This window comes from Aedes aegypti, chromosome 1 (genome assembly GCF_002204515.2).
Source record: "Aedes aegypti strain LVP_AGWG chromosome 1, AaegL5.0 Primary Assembly, whole genome shotgun sequence".
Classification (NCBI taxonomy): Eukaryota; Metazoa; Arthropoda; class Insecta; order Diptera; family Culicidae; genus Aedes; species Aedes aegypti.
In genome coordinates this window covers 303,736,324-303,757,954 of record NC_035107.1, presented here as the reverse complement: position 1 = coordinate 303,757,954, position 21,631 = coordinate 303,736,324, and the positions used below count along the sequence as shown (strand labels likewise).

Sequence of the window (21,631 nt, the reverse complement as noted above, 5' to 3'; positions counted from 1 at the left end):
GTTATTGCGCTCAAAGTCGTTTAGTCTCTCCCTCTCTTGGCTGCAGTTCATGTAATTTATGCAACTCACGCTTAAATCTTGTAACACACCGATGAATGGCTCTACACCAGTATTAGCTTATCAAGCAAAAATGCAACTCCAATCTTTCGTTCAGATTCGGCAAAAATATTTTATTTGAATTTATGAGATTCATTCACATCGTTGTATTGGAATAATCTATGAGAAAATGCTTTTACTTGCCACTGTTATATTGCAGATTACAGTGCATTTCCGCATGCTACTTTGGTTTATTCAAATATCTCCGAGGAAACAACGGTTCGCGTCTCAATGAATCAAAGCATGCTTTGTGTGCTACTTGTATTGCCATATATACTCAAAATACACAAGAGAGATATAGAGATCGTCGTTTGCCTGCAGTCATGTCTCAAGTTTTGCAAAACATCTCAAAGCAGTTCATCCTTCCTAATGCACAACTTGAAGCACGCGCTCTCGTCGAAGTTGAACCGCATGCTCGCTCACCAATCAAGCCACGAGGAAACTACAGAGGTCGAGATATACGCTTCAGTTACTTACCGTTCGTCAGTCGCAGCAGTTGCACTTTTACAAACAGTTCCTCTACGTTGCTCGCGTGCGGTCGTTCATTGACCACGTCGCCGTTTTCGTCGTCGCCACCATAATACAACATATTGTCGACACGTCTGCGCACTTTTCCATTTTGCGTCGCCCTTTTTCCAGGCAAAATATCGAAACATTCCAAGTTCAACATTCGATTCCATTGTAAAGAGATTGTACTCGTGGAATAAAAGGAAACCTCACCATAATCAAAGCAAGCGACGTTGCTGTAGACAAATTCAGCATCCCAGTTGGCCCTGTTGGAGTGCCCCTGTTTTCGTGGAAGAAAAGTGAAAAGTGCTTCTTATTTTTTCGATCATCATCATATCTTCTTCATCATCATGGCTTGCTGTTGTGGTGGTTGTTTCTAAGCCAGGAGGGCGCAGTGCAGAATAGATATTTGGCAGGCACCAGACAGCGAATTGAACGTAAGTGGTTGACCTTGGAGGGATACATTTGGTCCAAGTAGGCGGGTATAACTTTTCGACACTCGTGAAAGTAATGATAAGATTCTAAGGGGAGTACGACCATATCACGCCCATAATTTCCCTATGGAGTGATTTGTTAAGCGGATCTAATTAATATCACAACATTTCTCTGCTAATTGTTTCAAGGTTGATAATACATTTATTTGATGATCCAATAATAAATGAAACCTAGAGTCAAATAAATGCAAATGTTATATGTCTGATTAATTTACGTCAATTGCCATCTGAACTAACAATATGTCTTTCCAATTATTCATAGAAACGCTTAGATGAGGAAATACGTTGAGTTTCATAAAGAAAAATCATACTGAATCGATTAAGACAATGAGCGTTTTTGTAATAGGTTTGATGTTTTTTTAACTTGGACCCTTGTAAGACTTGTGTAGTCTAATGTATGAAATTTAACCATACAATGACGGCGTCTGTTTCTTGCAAAAAAAAAAAATGAGTAGCAAAACATCATATGTGCGATTAACCCATGAATTACAGACGTGAATCATTGACGCAATCAACAACTAGGCGTTTTGAGTGGTAAAATTTCCTGTCTACCAGATGTAGGTACCATATGGGATAGCATACCCATTGTTCTAACAATTGTGCTGTTTAGGGGGACCGTACTCCGGTGTTCACATTAGCACTCATTGATCGTGACTACATACTAGATATTTTTTTCTGAAAATTTTAAGCATGTTTAAATAAATGTTGTATGAGATTTTTTGTTTCATCTGATACTAGTTGTCTCGGCATACTTTGTAGGCCATGGAAAATCCCTACAAAAAATGACAAATTTGTGTTCTCGTTTTATCAACTTTCTCGGTGAGTTTTTCGCAAATATTATCCCACAAAAGACTTGAGGAATGCATTCTGTATTCTGTATAGTAATAAACTAATTTTGATTAATTAAAAATACTTATATAAAATTAAGCGCCGGAATTGTTTTCGGCGATACCAATTTTGATAAAAACTACATTTTTTTTTGTTTATATCATCTGCAGAACTTATGCCATGAATTAAGACATGCATTTTTGTTAGTGTCATCCATAGTCATGAAAATCATTGCTTCGAAAAATTAAAAAATATTACGCCTGAACAAATCTCAATATATTAAAATCTCTTGAATCTGATGAGCTCATGAGTATAAGAAAGAGAAGCACTGTTTATGTATTGGAAAAATTGCATCGATAATGCGCGTGTGAATTAAAATAGGAAAACGAGCTTTTTCCAGCAAGCTACAAAAAACGCTAACTATTCCATAATCAAACAACCTTATTGCAACTTAGATGCTCAATGAATGCATTATTTAGAATAAATAATGCTGAGTTCACATTACGGAGCTGACACTTTCACTTGAATGCATTTGAATTTGAATTAAACGCAAATTTAACTTGTTGTGAGACTTGATTAACTTCTTTAATTGAATTGTGAACATGTTCAAACTTATCTGGCTGTGTCTTTAGCTTCTAGTTCTCTTCTACCTGCAGTAGATTCTGTCAGAAAACGCGAAATTGAAGAATTTCTGAGTGTTTAATTATAATCTACACTAATGTTATTAGGTACTGTCTTTAATTGAGCGGCTCTTTGCCTTTCGCGAATTTAACCCAACTTTGTATCTATTGTACAGCTAATATTAAAAAGCACACATACATGAGTATGTCTCAAATTTATTCAGGTATTTTCTTGACAGCTTTAATATTTGCAAAATATCAGCGATATGATACTAATATCAAAATGGACAGGCCCACTGTGCAGACTTTGGGGTTGAAGATGATTGAAAAGAATCATGACGATCAGTTTATTCACGCATCAATAAACTGATTGCCAAAATATTTCCAATTCAGAAAGGAAGAAATACGCGTATCTATCAAAGATAAGCATTTAGGGCGGAATTAAAAGGAAATTACTCCAATCTGCTTTGAGGTTTCTCTATTGAGATTCTGCTCAGAGGATTCGAATACATTAAAAAAAAGATTCTAGCAAAACTTAGTTAGCGACTTTGGGCTGAATTATCTGGCCGAAATGTGTGAATTAATTTTGGTGGAAATCAGGACCAATATGCAGTACTGTTCTGAATAATAGCAGCGCATGTCGATTTTCATACAAAATGCTCAACTTCGGTATACTCTAGTTTCGTTACCTATCAAGCAATCGAAATTCGAGATGAAATTTTCCTGGGATTACTGGAGTTATCTTTTGAAAAATGAATTAAAACGTTCTTGGAAAAATCCTTGAAAAAATGCAATGTGATTTGCTTTGGCCAATTTTATTGATTACACAGCGTAACAAAAATGACATTTTTGCGTGTCTCAAGGATCAAATTATGTGTCTCTAGTAGATTTGGGGTTGCTGAATCTAGTGCCATTCTCAGAAATGTTCCAGCACGTCACAATTTTTAGCTACAGGTCGCCAAAGTTGTATAAAAGATTGGTTTTATTGACGTTTACATGAAATTCAAAGTACAATTTGTCAAACTTTTTTGTAATCTAATCCACAAAACATGAAAAATAGAACATGAACTTTCATTTCAGACATAATTTGATTGAAATTGCGCGATTAAATTTCCATTAAACCGATTTTTTCAACATGCATTCTTCGTTATCTTCTATATGGCAAAATACAACAATTCTCTAAACCATCAAAAAATAAATTTTCTGCATGGAAAGTATTACAAACTTTGATGATAAGTATTGTTATACACATAAAGTTTGAATTCTGTGGCAAATTAAGCCAATATATTACCTTACAAGCTGGAAAACTTGCATGCAAGTTGGCTGAAATAGTCATTTTTTGCATTTTCAACAGTCAATATCTCAAAAACTAGACGTGCTATGATTTTTCTGAAAACGGTAATGGATTCAGCAACCCTTAATTAAGTGAATAGCAGTATTTTGATGCTGGAGACAAAAACGTGTTCCGCAGTGTTATTATTGATTGGATAGTTTCAGAAGTAGATATTTCTATAACTCGATGTCACCTGTAAGCTAAATTCTCTCGTCAACTTGATATCTATCTGAAATTCCTTTCATGTAGTAATGAAACTTGGAAAATATTAATTTTTATTAAGTAAAAAACACATGATTTTTGAAATATTTAGGTGAAAGCTTTCAAAAAATGATTTTCAAAATGCTATCAGAAAAATAAACAAAGTATTGGAAGCACAGAAATCTTTGATTTTAGAATTTTCTGTGTCGGTTTGTTCTATAACTCGATAGTTCTATAAGTCGATGCCCTTGAATATCGAGCTATGAAGTGTAGACTGTATGTAGGAACCCTATGATGAATTCCGATAAAAATCCATAGTAAAATATATGAAAAATTCGTATGGATAGCCAATTTATGAATCAATTTCCGGAGTAATTCTCAATAATCCGTACAAGAGAATGCATGGATAAATCACATGAGAATCCGTTGAGAACTTTCTTAAAAGATTCCTAGCCCAAAAAACGTTTTCATTTACTACAAGCTGTTGTTACCACCATATCGTTAAAACCTTGGTTGAAACTCATTTTAAAACTTATTAGTCTTAATAACTGTAGTATCCGTAACTTAGCCTTCACATTCGGCTGATTCCACCATCAGCCGAATTAGTTTCCCTCTGCTACAAACTGAGCATCTGCACTCCATAACTATCTTCACTAAACTGAGGTCTCGAGCCCGAGACAAAGCTGCATGCTGTTTGCGCGCTCATTCAAACTGTCAATTTTGTTACACTGAAATGAAAAGGCAAGTTGATATAAAACATACACGCTAATATCAAACCAAACATGCACGCTCAACAAAACATAAGTAATATTTCAATAAAAATGCAATATACCAGTTCTAGCTACCACAATAACCTTAACGAACCTTTGATAAAACTCCGTTAGGCCCACACTACAGGAGGAGACTATACCTTAAAACTGTTTCTAAACTTCTTAGTTTTGTACCGTATGAATACATCTAACCTTGTAGTATACTATAAAACATTCATAAGAGCTATTGTATAGCCTTATTGAGCTCAACTAGCGGTATTAAATATTTTTTTGCAATTCCGTTGCAAATCAATCAACTTTTCATTGAGAAGTTGATCAACATAACGGCCTACTTTTCCTACCGAAAGAAACAGTGCTGAAAAGTGCTACTTTTCAGCACTCTTTTCGGTGCTGAAAAGTAGCACTTTTCAGTACTGTTTTGGTGGGAGTTAACCGAATAACGCAGCGTCCCAGTCTTTTCATGCCATACCCCAAGAAACATTTTTTTCTTTAAGAAAAGTTGCTCATAGCTGTTTTATTACACTATTATTTGCTTAATAAATGAATTAGTTAAAATAAAACTATTATTAAAGCCTTATTCGCCCAGAAATGGAGAATCTAGATGAAAAAACCGAATTTAGTACTATACCATTTAATTGGTATAGTACTAAATTCGGTTTTTTCATCTACTTATAGGTATTCTACTAAACAGCTCGAAGATTTATTATCAATGGAGAATCTATTCAACAACAACCATTTCAATAACGTTATATAATACATGTTTATTCAATGATCCTTCATTGGCTGTTCAACAATAGTGACATTATAAGTGGCAACTACAACGTTTATTAAACATTTTAACCACCAGGTTCCCATAGAACATACAGAAATGCTTGTTCAGCGTTTATTAAATAATTGAATGACATGTTATTTGTAAACGGTTGAAGAAAAGTTGCTGATGCCATTATTACTTATGATTACGAGTATAAAAAATAGTAGGCTTTGTTCAGCATTAGCTCAACGGAAAAACATGCTGAACGCAGTCTGTTTTGATGCTTTGTTCGACTAAAATGGATATCATATTTATTTATAGAATTGATTGTATAAATTCACCAAAAGAGGTTTCTTTAATGTTTCTTCGACATTTTTTTATGCTTGAAATAGCAAAAATATTCATATTTATTTGTACAATTTATGACACACTCAAACTTTATTACTAGGTTCATAGCTAGAATTTGACACATTGGTATTAAATTTCAATCAATTAAACATTATTGTGATGCCGGGCTTCGATCTCAGGACCCTCCGATTTACAGGTGCATGCATCTCCACTGCTCCAGCCAAGGTTACATACATCAGCAGGTTTAAAGCAGTACTTAAAGATACAATAAGATAATCGAACATTTCATTGAAAAAATGTGTTGTTTAAACATCGTCTAAGTATTTTGCTTGCCTTCGGTGTATATACACACCATTGTTGAACATTGTTTGTGAAAAGGTCTCAAACGCAACTTATCAAAGCTATCAGCTTTATTACAGTTTCATAACAGACGAATAATCGCTCTATAAAACATGCGGTTGAATTAAAACTGTACATAGGCTATTATTCTGAATGACGGTGATCATTGGTAATAATGACTTCTACAACTTTTCTTCAACAATTTAGTAATTATTCGTTATACAACCCTGTTAAACAAACGCTGAATAAGCATTTCTGGGTGTTTGATGGATAATTTGTGGTTTTAATGTTGAATGCGCATTGTAGAATCTGCTGTAATGTTACTACTGATGAATAGCCGAGTTAAGTTCATTGAATAAACATTACCATATTAGGTTAATAAAACGGGTGTTATTGAATAGATTCTCCATTTCTGGGCGAATAACGCCTGAATAATAGATTCATTTTAATTTTACCCAAGACAACTAATAAACAACTGAGAGCTAAATAAAACAGCTATGAGAAACTGTTCTTAAACATCAGTTTTTTGGGAAGTTAGTAAATACTTGTATGTTGAAGCGCTTCCCAGTAAACACACGATCGTATATGATGGGATATAAGAGTACAAATGTGGAGGCGATATACGTACATCTTGCATGCAGCCTTATGGCGCATGTACGTATATCGCCTCCACATTTGTACTCTTATGCGCTATCGTATACGAGTTTGTGTTTACTGGGATTTCTGATTACGAGCAATAGTGGTTGATATATTGAGTCGAATGCATTCAAAAGCAAATATATATTTATCTTCACTGCAGTTCTGTGCCATGTAAGTATTGCAAAAAAAAGTGACAAAACAAGTGTTGGTAAATATTGGAATGGCTTGTCAATCAGCTTTTTGTCACATATGGAACAAGAGTATCTGAATGGATAGAAACAGCTCATCTTCAAGTATTATAGAGCGGCTATTAAACAACCAAACTAAACTATCAATCAACGTTATTTCAACCTTGGTTCAACTAGCTTTTGAAATAACATGAAAGTGAGGAACTAAAGTGCTTCTTAGAATGTATGCAACATTTGATCATCACTTTATACAGCATATACTTTTGTTCAACAGTCACAGCTGTTATAAAGCACTAGTTAAGCAGACATGTTTATTAATCGCCCAAAATTGTTTCTTGGGACTTATGCTGTGCGGCGTGTGAGTCAAGATGAGTCGTTCTCACCTTGGGTGATGTGAGGCGACTAATGTTAATCAAATGGAAGCAAGTCGGCACCTCACCGACTCGTCTCGCCTTACATGCCGCACAGAATAAGCACAATTACATCTGATCCATGAGTTTATTCTATGAAAGGCATGAGGTGAGAATTGTCGGTGTCGTATAGCGAGGTAACAATTCTCGACTCGAGTGAAGTGACTTTCCATTTGTTTTACACGGCGAGTCACTTCACTAGAGTCTACATCCGTTGGTTCTGATGTGGGATCGGAACGTCCAGCATTTGTAGTCAGCTACTGTCTGTGCTTTTTCCCTGATCACGAGTTCACTGTTTGACGTTTTAGCAGTGCCGTGTTATCTATGTGACCATGGAAACCAGTGTATTCGGCACCGCTCAAACGTCAAATTAGTGAACTCGTGCATCGGTCCATGGACCTATGCACGAGTTCACTAATTTGACGTTTGAGCGGTGCCGAATTCACTTGTTGCCATGGTCACGTAAATAACACGGCACCGCTCAAACGTCAAATAATGAAATCGTGCATCGGTCCATAGGGAATATGATTTGCATGATAACGATGGGAGCGAGAAAATTTGTGACATTCATGGGTACTATTGTATCACAGCCTACGTGATTGAAAAATACTGAATTGAAACTACGCATGGCTGTATTCCCATGTGGGTTCTCTTGAAATGTTTGTCTGTGCTTTTAGAGTTCATCCAGTTAACGGCATTTTTCGAAATAGCATAAACTATTGTATGCAAATCATCATTTTGCAACTTGTTGCATAAATAACTATTACGGTATCGTTATACACGGAATAAAACCAATATTAGGAGCTTATGATTGAACAAACATCAACCAATAAGTTGTTTATAAACCATAACCTTTTTTTAATATTGAAACCATCATGATATCTGTCGTTTCAAGGCGCGGTAAATGGCTGGGCAATGGCGTACCATTGGTACCTCGCATATCTACAGGAATAAAATAGACCCCATTGTGTGGTCCTTAGCCGCTTGCCCAGCAACTCCTATCCCTACTTCCTCGTGGTACTGGCCGGGGTACGAGTAACCTTGGGGAAGATCGGGTAACCAACTCCCGGTGGGAACTTTGGTCGTATGCTGACAGGGAAGGGGGGTTTGCTTTTGCTCTTGCTTCTGCAAACCTTGAGCGTCGGTACTCCATGTTAGGAGCGGCTCACAACAGCGTCTGTTCCTCATCGTCCGAGTGCCAGAGAAGGACTCTAAGCTAAACTGCGCACTATGGCCCTCCGAACATTTATGGGGAATGGTCCTCCGGAAATCTAGGGGGTTGATGTCAGGCCCTGCAAGCCAGCCGTAAAAATACACCAGCACAGGAACGTCAACGAGAGAATACGGACCGGAATAATCGGCAAAGACCACAGCGACGAAAAAGGACTAGCGATTGGAAACTCGTTACGTGCAAACTGCAAATGCAGGCTCAAAGGCCGGTTTTTCAACTTCAGCATCATAAACGTGCATAGCCCTCACTCCGGAAGCACTGATGATGACAAGGACGCATTTTACGCGCAGCTCGAACGCGAATACGACCGCTGCCCAAGCCACGACGTCAAGATCATCATAGGAGATTTGAACGCTCAGGTTGGCCAGGAGGAGGAGTTCAGACCGACAATTGGAAAGTTCAGCGCCCACCGACTGACGAACGAGAACGGCCTACGACTGATAGATTTTGCCGCCTCCAAGAACATGGCCATTCGCAGCACCTACTTCCAGCACAGCCTCCCGTATCGATACACCTGGAGATCACCACTGCAGACGGAATCACAAATCGACCACGTTTTGATCGATGGACGGCACTTCTCCGATATTACCGACGTCAGAACCTATCGTGGCGCTAACATTGACTCTGATCACTATCTAGTGATAGTGAAACTGCGCCAAAAACTATCCGTCATCAACAATGTACGGTTTCGACGCCCGCCTCGGTATAACCTAGCGCGACTGGCCCAACCGAACGTCGCCGCCGCATACGCGCAGCATCTCGAGGTAGCGTTGCCGGAAGAGGGCGAGCTTGGCGAAGCCCCTTGAGGACTGCTGGAGTAACATAAAAGCAGCCATTAACAACGCAGCCGAGAGCATCGTCGGGTAGTGGAAAGGAGGACATGTAACGATTGGTTCGACGAAGAATGCAGGCAGGTTTTGGAGGAGAAGGATGCAGCGCGGGCTGCAATGCTGCAGCAAGGAACGTGACAAAACGTGGAGCGATATAAAAGAAAACGAAAGCAGCAAACCCGCCTATTCCGGGACAAAAAGCGCCGCCTGGAAGAAGCGGAATGTGAAGAAATGGAACAGCTGCATCGTTTACAAGAAACGCGAAAGTTCTACGAGAAGCTTAACGCATCCCGAAAAGGCTTCGTGCCGCGAGCCGAAATGTGTAGGGATAAGGACGGAAGCATCTTGACGGACGAACGTGAGGTGGAAGCATCACTGCGATGGACACCTGAATGGCACGGAGAACACAGGCGCCGAGGGTCACGACAGCGGAGGAAGTGACTACGTCAGCACGGCGGAAGTTAAGGATGCCATCAACCAGCTCAAGAATAACAAGGCCGTTGGTAAGGATGGTATTGGAGCTGAACTCATCAAAATGGGCCCGGAGAGGTTGGCCGCCTGTCTGCACCGGCTGATTGTCAGAATCTGGGAAACGGAACAGCTGCCGGAGGAGTGGAAGCAAGGGGCCATATGCCTCATCTACAAGAAGGGCGACAAACTGGAATGTGATAACTATCGTGCGATCACTATCCTGAATGTCATGCGGAGAGCCGGGATTAATAACCGAGGTACGATTTTCACAAGATCCAGCCAATTTGTTTGCTTCGCGGATGATATGGATATTGTCGGCAGAACATTTGGAACGGTGGCAGACCTGTACACCCACCTGAAGCGCGACAGAGCCCGCCTGGGAAGCAGTGTTACGATAGACGGGGATACTTTTGAGGTGGTTGATGATTTCGTCTACCTCGGATCCTTGTTAACGGCTGATAACAACGTTAGTCGTGAAATACGGAGACGCATTATCAGTGGAAGTCGCGCCTACTATGGGCTCCAGAAGAAAGATTCACCCCCGCACCAAATGTACTATGTACAAAACGCTTATAAGACCGGTGGTCCTCTATGGACATGAAGCATGGACCATGCTGGAAGAGGACCTGCAAGCACTTGGAGTGTTCGAACGAAGGGTGCTTAGGACGATCTTTGGCGGAGTGCAGGAGAACGGTGTGTGGCGGCGGAGAATGAACCACGAGCTCGCTAGGCTCTACGGCGAACCCAGTATCCAGAAGGTTGCGAAAGCCGGAAGGGTGCGCTGGGCAGGGCATGTTACAAGATTATCGGACAACAATCCTGTAAAGATGGTGTTCGCGTCGAATCCGGTTGGCACAAGAAGGCGGGGAGCACAGCGAGTAAAGTGGCTTGATCAGGGGCAACAAGATCTGGAGAACGTGGGCCGAAATCGAAGTTGGAGAGACACAGCCATGGACCGAGTAAATTGGCGTAACATCGTTAACGAGGTTTTATCAAATTAATTGATGTAACACCAACTAAATAAATAAATAATAATATGTCGTTTCATAATAATCACATAAAATCATCATTTTTTGGCAGAAAATTTCCTTACGATCGCGTGAAATTCCTGCCAATGAAAATTTACTGGTGGAATGACATAACATTTTTCGATTTACAGCAATGCGCCGCAATTACGACGTATGATATCATAATTGGCTATCTAATATTTTACTCAATTCCATTTTCAGAATGATTTCATGCTCATCTCAATCAGAAATTTTAATAAATTGTAATTATCATTCCAAAACGACGACAATAAAAATGGAATCCATCCAGTTAAATCTTGCTGGTCTTCTCTGGGATGGTTTAAGATCAATTGGTGATTATTCCGAACAATATAATCATTTATAACCGCTTTTGATCTTAAAAACCCGTGCGTAAAATCCTTCACTGGCTAAAATGCTCCTAAATCAGAATATTTGTTCTGCACTAAGACAAATAGGTTTTTTGTGAGCCTTGATTTAAACTTAATGCACTCAAGAAAGCTAGTGCTGTCAAAAAGGTAAACAAATCGGAAGATTCAATTTTGTGATGCAATTCATTTTATTTAATTCGTGTAGAGTGCCTGTAAACAAGAGTGAAGTCTTGTTCCAGTTTTGACAGGTCTCCTGCTCGATTGGAACGCGGATTTGTATGGAAATGACAGCTCACCGCTGTTCCAATTTTGACATTGACGCCACTCTTATTTAAATCCACTCTGAATTCGTGATGTGTCTAAGGGTTTGTTCACAAATTTCATAACGCTGAAAATGGACATTTTTGACACACACCCACCCCTTTGTAACGCTTATTGTATGAACGTTTTACTAATTTTGTATGAACTGTAACGTCATGTGGACACCCACCCACCCCCTTCAGCGTTATGAAATTTGTGAATGGGCCCTAATCTGTATGTTTCAGAGGGATGACGTCTATTTTTTTTTTTCAATATGGAATTTGACAGCTTTAGCTGTGCCTCCTTATCGGGAGCATAATTTATACTCTAGAGTCAAATTCCACTCACACACCTATATGTTTCGGATGATTACCTTTTCCTACGAGAGAAAACAGTACAAAACGCATGAAGCGCAACGAAATCTGCTAAAGCTGATGATGGTAATGAGCTGCAGAAAAGCAAATGCTTCTTCGGGAAATCAAACCATAGATAACAGACAAAAAAGGAAGTTTCTTCAGAATGAAACGCAAGTAATGCGTTGAATTTGTGTGCCGTGGTTCATTTCACCACATTTGCACCAGCTACTTTGTTGATGTGCACATTCGTATCGAATTTACCTCAATTTACGGTACCGTAAAATGGGGTGAAGTCGATCATTTTTGAGTCAAACCAGTACTGGTTGGACGTTCATCGAAATATGTAAAGGAAATTTTGACAATATGCTATAATAACAAAAACATTTTAGAAATCAAAAAATGAAGTTTTTGATGCCGGGGAGAAATTGATCAACAACTGTGATAGCATTCCAAAAATAAAAACACATGATATTCACTAGCTATGGGGTCACTGAATCCGAATCAAGTCTCAAAAATCTTACAACTCGTTGATGAATCGGTGAATCTTGAAATTAAAGTTTGTGAATTGAAGAATAAACCACATTAAACGCCTAAAAGTAGTAAATTTCCTTTGAAAAGGATATTTTTTCTCTGGATATGAATTTTTATCATCATTGCAAACTCTAAACTGGGTTCAGAGAACATCTCTGGGATTTATGAAACAGTTTATTTGAATGGTGAATTTACATGGCCATGGTAATACCCAGACAACCAAAATGTACAGTATGGCCCATAAAAAAATGCGAAAATTGTTTGAACGTGAATATAGTATCTACAAGCGTTATTTTCATTGTTTTGGATAGTGAATGTAATTTATGATTTTTGCAGTATATTCTGACACAACTTCGCTATCCAGGTAAATTTTTGTCATATTTTTCTTACTAACCTAAATAATGTAATACAGCAAATAAGTTCAAAGGTTTTGTACGCCCAAAGCTAGAAACAGCGTCTGATTGTCGTATACTCTGGTGATAAACTTTCCACCTGCAAAAATCACACTTCATTGTTGAAAACTTTAGTTTGTTTGGTATCAGAGGATGGAGGAGTTCTTAGAGAACGTGTTTTTCATGATCACAATAAAATATTTTGCCAGGGTCATAGTTTTGAGGGCATTTGCGTCTTATAAGTTTGACATGCCTTTATTTTTTGTTAAGGTTGAAAAAAAAAATAAATACGGAGGCCTATAACAGATTTTTGAGGATGAAATTTGTTCGTTCGGTAAGAGACAACTTATATCAATACTAGCTCATAGGTTGTGTGCAAAACGGAGCCACTTATCACACTTATATGAAGGTTCAATCAAAGCTCTCCAAAATAAGCCGTTTTTTCGAAAACATGTTTAAGTCTCCAATTACCCAGGTATGAACCAATTCTATCATTTGATATGGGCGTATGCTGGGGACAAGGCCTGTGAAGAATCTCACGCCATCGTTGATGTTTTAGAAGCCTTCATCACACAGATATTGAACACGACGACCGCATGATAAAAATTTAAGGTATACTTCCAATTCCTTACTGGTAAGTAGAAAGTAACAGATAAAAATCATGTCCAAAGCAAAAAACTGAGTCTAAATATATTGAACAATGCAATTAATGAATAATATTTATGTTTCAATCACATTTTCTATGTAAAAACTACCATAAAACATGATATGACGATTTTCGCATTTTTTTATGGGCCATACTGTACGTATAACGAAATCACCTGGAGGCTTTGTATGTGCAAAATTTCACTTATAAGATGTCGCGAAATGGCCTTTTACGTACAAAAGTGGAGGCGATATACGTGCATATATTGTGTGATGAATAATACCATACAATACGAGTGTATAAATTTTCTACCGTAATAACCTGTGATCTTATGCGACTTAACTTATGATAACAAATGCTGATTTGACAGCTGCTACGGATTGATTCGATTTACTTTGTACGAGTGTACGGGACGAAACAAAATGTACAAATTAACTCAGCAAAAAAGTGTTTTATGCGAGGAAACTCATCAGTCTGACGATTTTATCCACCGTGTTTTGCGGTTTTGATGTAGATTGTATGAATAAACGAGTTATTACGTGAACTTTCATGCGACTTCTGGTTGTCTGGGTAGTCGATTGTTCGGAGAAGATACCCCTGATTTCTCATGGTATAATTATCTTCAATAACAATCCAAATTTTGTAAATTCAAGAGCAGCTATCAGACAATGCGACATCATAGAAATGTTGATAATTGAAATAGAATTATAGCTCTTTTGACAGATTATGGGGTACGGGAATGATCAACTTTTCCCCATTGATCAACTACACCACGAATTACGGTACGATGAACGGTAGATCAAATGAGTATATTGATCACAGATAATAATCTAATAGCCGACGTCAGCGCTACTGTAATTTTTAGCATAGTTTCGTTGTTTATATGACAGATTTTTAAGGATTTGTTGCATGCAGACATCTACAGTGATGTTCTGAATAATAGCAGCGGTTGGCAATGCGATTTTCATCCACATTTTCGGTTTCACTGTACATTTGCTATACACTAAAACCTCAATTTACGAAGTCTTTTTTTACGCTACCTCAATTTAAGTCACTTTTTTTACGCAGCAAACTCAATTTACGACACTTTTTTTACGCAATGCGTAAATTGAGTTTTGACAATTCTGTGGGAAATTATTGACCTTCGGTTGTGGAAAACCGTTAGAAACCCATACAATATGGGTATTTTTGGAACGGGCACGATGGGGGTATGACGAAAATCGATGCCCGACGCCATTTTGGAATCCAAGATGGCGACCTTTGGTTTGGGAAAACCGGTGGAAACCCATACAATATGCACGGGAAAAAATCTGTTCCCGTTATCATGAATAAAAAATCATGAAAAGAAAAACAAAATATCTCATGAAACCATGAATCAAATTCATGATATCATGATGAAAATACAAAATATCATGAACAAAAACGAACCGCTCCATGAATAATAATCATAAACACTCTGGGCGTTACGCGCATCTGTCAGTTTTGTCAGTAAGAACCGGTTTGAAAATTTTCTGCGTCGGTGGTGATATTAATGTTGTTCATAAGAATTAAAAAATGTGAAATTTCATTTGCTTCCCACAGAAAAAAAAGTTTGGATTACATTATTCAGGTTAGCTGTACATAACAATGAAGTTGGCTATTGATTTTTCTGCATCCACTTACTCCACGGTGCCTTATTTCAAAAACAAAAAACAGACGTGATATTTTTGAAAACGGCAACCCTAAATTAGGAAGATAGCGGTATTTTAGTGCTTGAGACGAAAATAAAAAATGTTCCGCAGTGTTACAAAGACAAAGACTTAAATACCAAATACTGTTTTGACCATCTTTTCCAGGGATCGACTCAACAACACCAGCAAGTCGACAGTCTGTTCCACACATTACAAATACATTACCGCAATGTCTCAGGTCATTGCTGCTGGCACCGGTAATCTGATGGATCTTTCCCAACTCATCATCCAATGTTGGTCTTTTCTCTGGAACTAATGTCCTCGTACTCCAACCGTCCTTCCTCTTCATCGTCGTCGCTTTCGATTCCCCCTCTTCATGTTCATCGTCAATGGCATCACTGTTGGTGATCCCAGGGTATTCAACGACGTCGTTTGGACCGATGCCGTATCTTCCGTTCCTGGAGGTGGTGGTTCCTCATCCGGTGCACTACTGCCAACACTTGCCACGGACTTCGACGATATTTGAACAGGGGGTTCTGTGTTTTCGGATGCACCTCCCGCCACTGTGCTGCTTGATGGAGGTGACTCTTTGTATTCTCCGTTTTCCGTCAACACACCGCTTTTTCTGTCGAAATCACCACTTCGCCAGAAGAGGGAAACGGGAATCTTGCTCGGGGCACTACGAGTAAACAACAATGACGACCTCTGAGTTTTGACACTCGCGCAAACTGACAGCTGATACTTTCCATCCAAATTCATGAATAGGATACCAATTTACATGATTTTTATTCATGGCCTACAAAAAAAGCCATGGAATCATAAACGATTTGCACCCGTATTCATGAATAATAATTTCGTTTTCCGGAATTCAGTTCATGATTCCAAGTTCGATTATTCATGATTCTAGGAATCATAGTCATGATTTGCTGTCAACGGAAAATATCGTAACGCACGGTGCGTGTTACGATGATATAATTCATGATTTCGTGAATATAATTCATGGTGTATTTTCATAACATAAAAACACACTTTATTCCCAAAATCATGACTCAGATTCCAGATTTTGAGAATGGATTTGTTCCCGTGTGGGTATTTTCGGAACGGACACGATGAGGGGATGACAAAAATCGATGTCCGACGCCATTTTGGAATTGAATCAACAAGGTTACCAAAACGAATGACGGGCTACTTAGCCTTACTAATATAGATTTTATGCTATAAATAAGCATTATCAATGTACAATTACTCGGACGTACAAAAACATCGACACAACTCAATACAACACTTCGTTTGCAACTATGGACAGTAAGAGGCCTTTGCAATATTGAAGAACTATCTATTGATGATTGGTTACGCTTGTATATCCTAATGCCCATATTCGATAGAGATGTTAGAGGACCAAGGACATCCGTATAAATTCATACAATCCAGCTTTTTACGCTAGCTATAAAACAGCAAGAGGTGATTCGGATTTGACATCTTTTGCCAACGGATTTTATAGTTTGGTCTGAGTAGGCAATCTTTTGCGTGTCAAAAATTTTCATTCCAATGTTGTGATGTGTTTTTCGTAATTTGATTTTAATATACTTATTACATATATATATATATATATATATATATATATATATATATATATATATATATATATATATATATATATATATATATATATATATATATATATATATATATATATATATATATATATATATATATATATATATATATATATATATATATATATATATATATATATATATATATATATATATATATATATATATATATATATATATTCGTTTTTCTTATCTCATTCTAGGTGCCCAGTTCAGAGAATCTTCTTCCTCATTAGCGCTGGGCATAACAATAAGGCAAATGTTTGACGCAGCAATGGAAATTTTCATATGTATCTGAGAATATTGGACAATTCCAACCGATTAATTATTTACTATCGGGTCAATGTAGAGCTTCATCAAAAAATGAGTTGATATGCGATCAGATTTTAGCTTTTTAAACACGCTTTTGAAAAAAATGTTGTGAAAAGGTCATATTGACTTGACATATTCTTACTGAAACTAACGATTCATAAAATCCTGAGCATGAAACTACCTTAATACTGAGAGGAATTCTTTAAGAGGAGTAAAAAGTCTTGCAATATCTTGGGCAGGATTTTTACTCAAAAATACGCAGGATTTTATGACAACATAGGACATGAGTCATTGCACCAAAAGTCGAGTTCTTCGAAAATATTGAAGAAACAGAATTGCTCTTACATACAATTTGTTCACCCATCCGACAACATTCTTCTGCAGTTTTTTCTGCGATTCAAAAACGTTTGGCAGGCTTGTCCTGGCTACTTACTGAAGCGGCTTTTGCAAAGTTCAAGGCTAATTTTGCCATTTGAAGGACATTGTAACATTTGTAGCATGAAATATAAATTTAAAACATTTCATCCATCAGTAATGGCTAAAATTTAATGATGTGACTAACTATGCATTGAGTTCCTGAGTGGTCTACTGCCGAGTGAAATCTTCAACTGAAATCAATTACTTAATTTGTCTTCATCTAATTTCAGTTTAGTTCGGCATTCCAGTTAGTTAAGCACTTATTCCCGCTTCATTTTAACCTAAAATCGATTGAAAAATTGGTAGGGGAAGGGGTGGTAAAATGAACACCTTAAGGAAATCATCTTGTTTCTGATAGAAAAACGAGGAATTTGTATAGTTCTATCGCACAACATCAAAAACAGGGATGTAATCTATAGCAGCGACATGGATTCAGACTAAAATAAATAAATTTTCACATATTTTCATCGCTATCAAAAAGCGATGCAAATGTTCATTTTACCTGCACTATGTGGGTAAAATGAACAGCGATATGTGGTAAAATGAACACCACGCAAAAAACGTGAGCAAAACAAATATTTTTAGTAATTTTGGTTTTCAGACAACAAGAGTGGAAAACTTTGACATCACATCGTCAACATTAGAAATTTTCATTATCGCGTGGCTTACTAAGATTGAGCTATAAAAATTATAGTGTGTGCTGTATATGTCAGAAGGGGGTGTTTCAAATATTATAGCAGGCTAGCGTAAAAAGCTGGATACACCGTTTACCCACAGGAATGGTTAGGGGCCTGTGGAGTAATTGAAAACTAACATCTAATCTCTTATTACGGTCGTAGATCCTAAGGCCTATATTCAATATGGTCCTTGGAGGACCTAGGACATTCGCACAAATTATTTTTTTTCCTCATCTGTAGAGCCTTTTAACCACTGCTTCCATTATTTAGGAATATTGTGGTATGACCCATATTTTATTCGGTGTTCATCAAATATCCTTTCACAATAGGGTAATGACTGTTTATTTTGTTCTCAAACGCTAACAGTTGGCGCCAGCAGCAAAAATTACAGACAACAACCTTTCGAACATTCAGTTTCTCTTACCGGCCGCCGAGCGACGACACTGTTGTTTGTATGTCACCCACTGATCGCGCTACGCTGGATTCTCAAATTTCTCAAACTTTCAACACAAGCGCATGGAAGAATAGTGGTTTCTGCGCTCGTGTACATACACGTTACATGTCACCAACACTACTTAAAGATTGCTGGTTGAAAATAAAAACAAAGATCAGCTGTTCCCAGCAAAATCAAACGGCAGTATTTTCAACCAGCAAATTTGTGCACGTGTTCGTGACACCGCTCGGCGAGAGCTCAATGGTAGTCGGAGAACTGTCAAAACGTATGAAAAATAATGAAAATCGTAAATTGCTTGCAATTAGGAAACTGGATCAAAAACATAGTGATTAGAAATCAAGTGTAAAGTGAAAACATAACTTTTTGTGTTTAGTTCATCTTCCGTGGTGCTTTCTTTGCTTCAGGATTTCGTTTTTACTACCATTGAAAAAGAGCCATCTATTGCCTTTTCAGTTTTGAATATCGCCCTATTGAGATGTGATAGACATTGGTTGATGTGTCACACTGTCCCAACTGGGCACAACTCGTTTTATAAAGTCTATTACCCTATTAGGACTAAGTTGCCAAATTTTCAAGGGCTCTAAAAACCCTTTTCCAAATGCTAACATTCTTTGATTAAGCAATGCTCCGCAGTTGCAGAGTAAATGCTCAGCAGTTTCGTTTTCAGCTTGACAAAAACGACACTCAGAGGATTGTATTTTTCCTATCTTAAAATTATTATTACAAATTATTACAATACACCGTTTACTCACATGAATGGTTAGGGGCCTGTGGAGTAATTGAAAACTAACATCTAATCTCTTATTACGGTCGTAGATCCCAAGACCTATATTCAATGGGGTCCTTGAAGGACCTAGGACATCGGCACAAATTATAAAAATACTCATTTTACTACTATGAATAGATAAGAGCCTGTGCCATATCAAAAAAACATCAAAGCAATGCCAGTACATTGCAGGTATATATTCCAGGAAGTTTTTGGATGAACTAGAAAACCTGTTGTACTCACTTAATTACCAAAACTAGGATCTGACAATACAAACGCTTCTTAAAAATATAACAATCTTCTAGGGTCCAGTATTGTGAGACATTCTTCTACATAGAAATGATAAATTGATCTCCGTTTACTCATGTAGAATCATATGCCCAAACTCCAAAAAGTTCTTGGAAGACCTTAACTTGCACACATTCTAGCCTGACTAAGAACCCAATGTATTAATAATATGTTAATGGTGCTAAAAGAGCATATTTCTTCTAAATAATATAAATTAATTTCATACAAGTAGACTCCAAACGGCAAAACCTCGTTTTACGAACTGAGCTCCCTCGTTCTACGCAGTGATTCAATTTACGCACCAACTCAATTTACACCCCCGATCTAGATCGTAAATTGAGGTTATAGTGTATTAGGTGGAGGTTGTTGAATAGTAAGTGATACAGAATTTGCAAAACTGCTATAGTTTTGAAAACTTTCATCTAGTAGTCTCGCATTTCGGTAGGGGCCTAGATAAAATCGCTATTTTGTGACTACTAAACTGGAACACATTTGTAGTTGCGTGGGAATATTTCAGCTCGATTTCTTCAAAAAGAAAAAAAAACTAGAGCATCCTAAAGATGAACAATTTGTATGAAAATCTGCGCTGCTATTATTCAAAACATCACTGTAGATGAAGATATTACGAATGCCCGATTGATATCAAAACAAAGGATTTACAAGCATACGCTGAATAGAATGGTGAAATTGTCGCTTACGTCTACTATGCGAAAATGGGCAGTACAAAAGAAATACGCTAGCTATATTATATCGCGATTAGCAAATATACAAAAAGCAAATAACTCAACGTGTCATTGACAAGTTAAGTATTGGTTGGTAATGTAATTGACCTTACCCTAGGGAGATTAGCCCAATCACTTCTCATCGGACTCTTTCTTGTCCCGATAAAAAACGGCACTGCTCTGTACTACCCGTGATCGCAAGGTTGATGTAAGCACCATTGAGAACTTAAGCATTCTATCTACATTATTAATGTGCCAATAGAATGGAAACCAAACCACAAATTTTCAAGAGCACAAATCTGAAGAACCAAACAATCGTTCACGCTGAAAATTTGATCGGTTGCTCACCACCAGCGAGTGAATAATCGATCAAGTTTTCACCTTGAACGGATGTCTGGCTATCTAGATTTGTACTCTTGAAAATGTGTAGCATAGCTTCGATTCGTCTTCACCCTAAGCGAATAATCACAAATACTATGCTTTGATATCGACAGCCCTAATCTAGACAAATGTGTAGAAAAAGTCTTAAAAAACGTCAGTGCGCTTACGTCAACTTTGCGAACATGGGCCGTGTAGTGCCAAATGCGTTCAAATAAATTTCATTCACATTCCCGCGCGTCGACGGCGACGATGCTCTCCTCCGCATAGTTGTTTGACTGCCCAAAATAGGGAAGCGATTTCAAGCGAGAGGAGAGTGCCAAACCGCGTCGAACCGAATTTATCTGTTTTATTTTTCTTTTTCCACAGCTTTCAATTATCGCACAGTCAGTTGTTTACCGAAGTCACGGCCAACTAAACTACAGCGGGGGCACGTTTCTAAACAGGGTTTCATTCAATGCGCAAAATAACATCAGCAGGCGGGAATTTTTTCGCAGTCTAGCCTACTTATATGCAAAAAACAAAGTAATAAAATTCAAATGGTCCTACTAACACAAGCGTGCCAACGCGCACATCCGTCTGTGCACGGTGCGCGTGTCCATCACGCTGTGCCCGCGTGATGCGTGGCGTGTTATTTTTCACACACAGACGCGA

The 21,631-nt window shown here is 37.9% G+C and overlaps 1 protein-coding gene across 1 annotated transcript in view; it reads left to right on the top strand.

Moving 5' to 3' along the window:
- Positions 1-559: 559 nt before the first annotated feature.
- Positions 560-21,631, top strand: part of LOC5565635 (glutathione-specific gamma-glutamylcyclotransferase 1) — a 52,283-nt gene continuing 31,211 nt past the window's right edge. The window contains exon 1 of the mRNA XM_021838379.1: positions 560-1,040. The gene's annotated coding sequence lies outside the window, so the exon portion shown is untranslated. The remainder of the gene's footprint in view (positions 1,041-21,631) is intronic.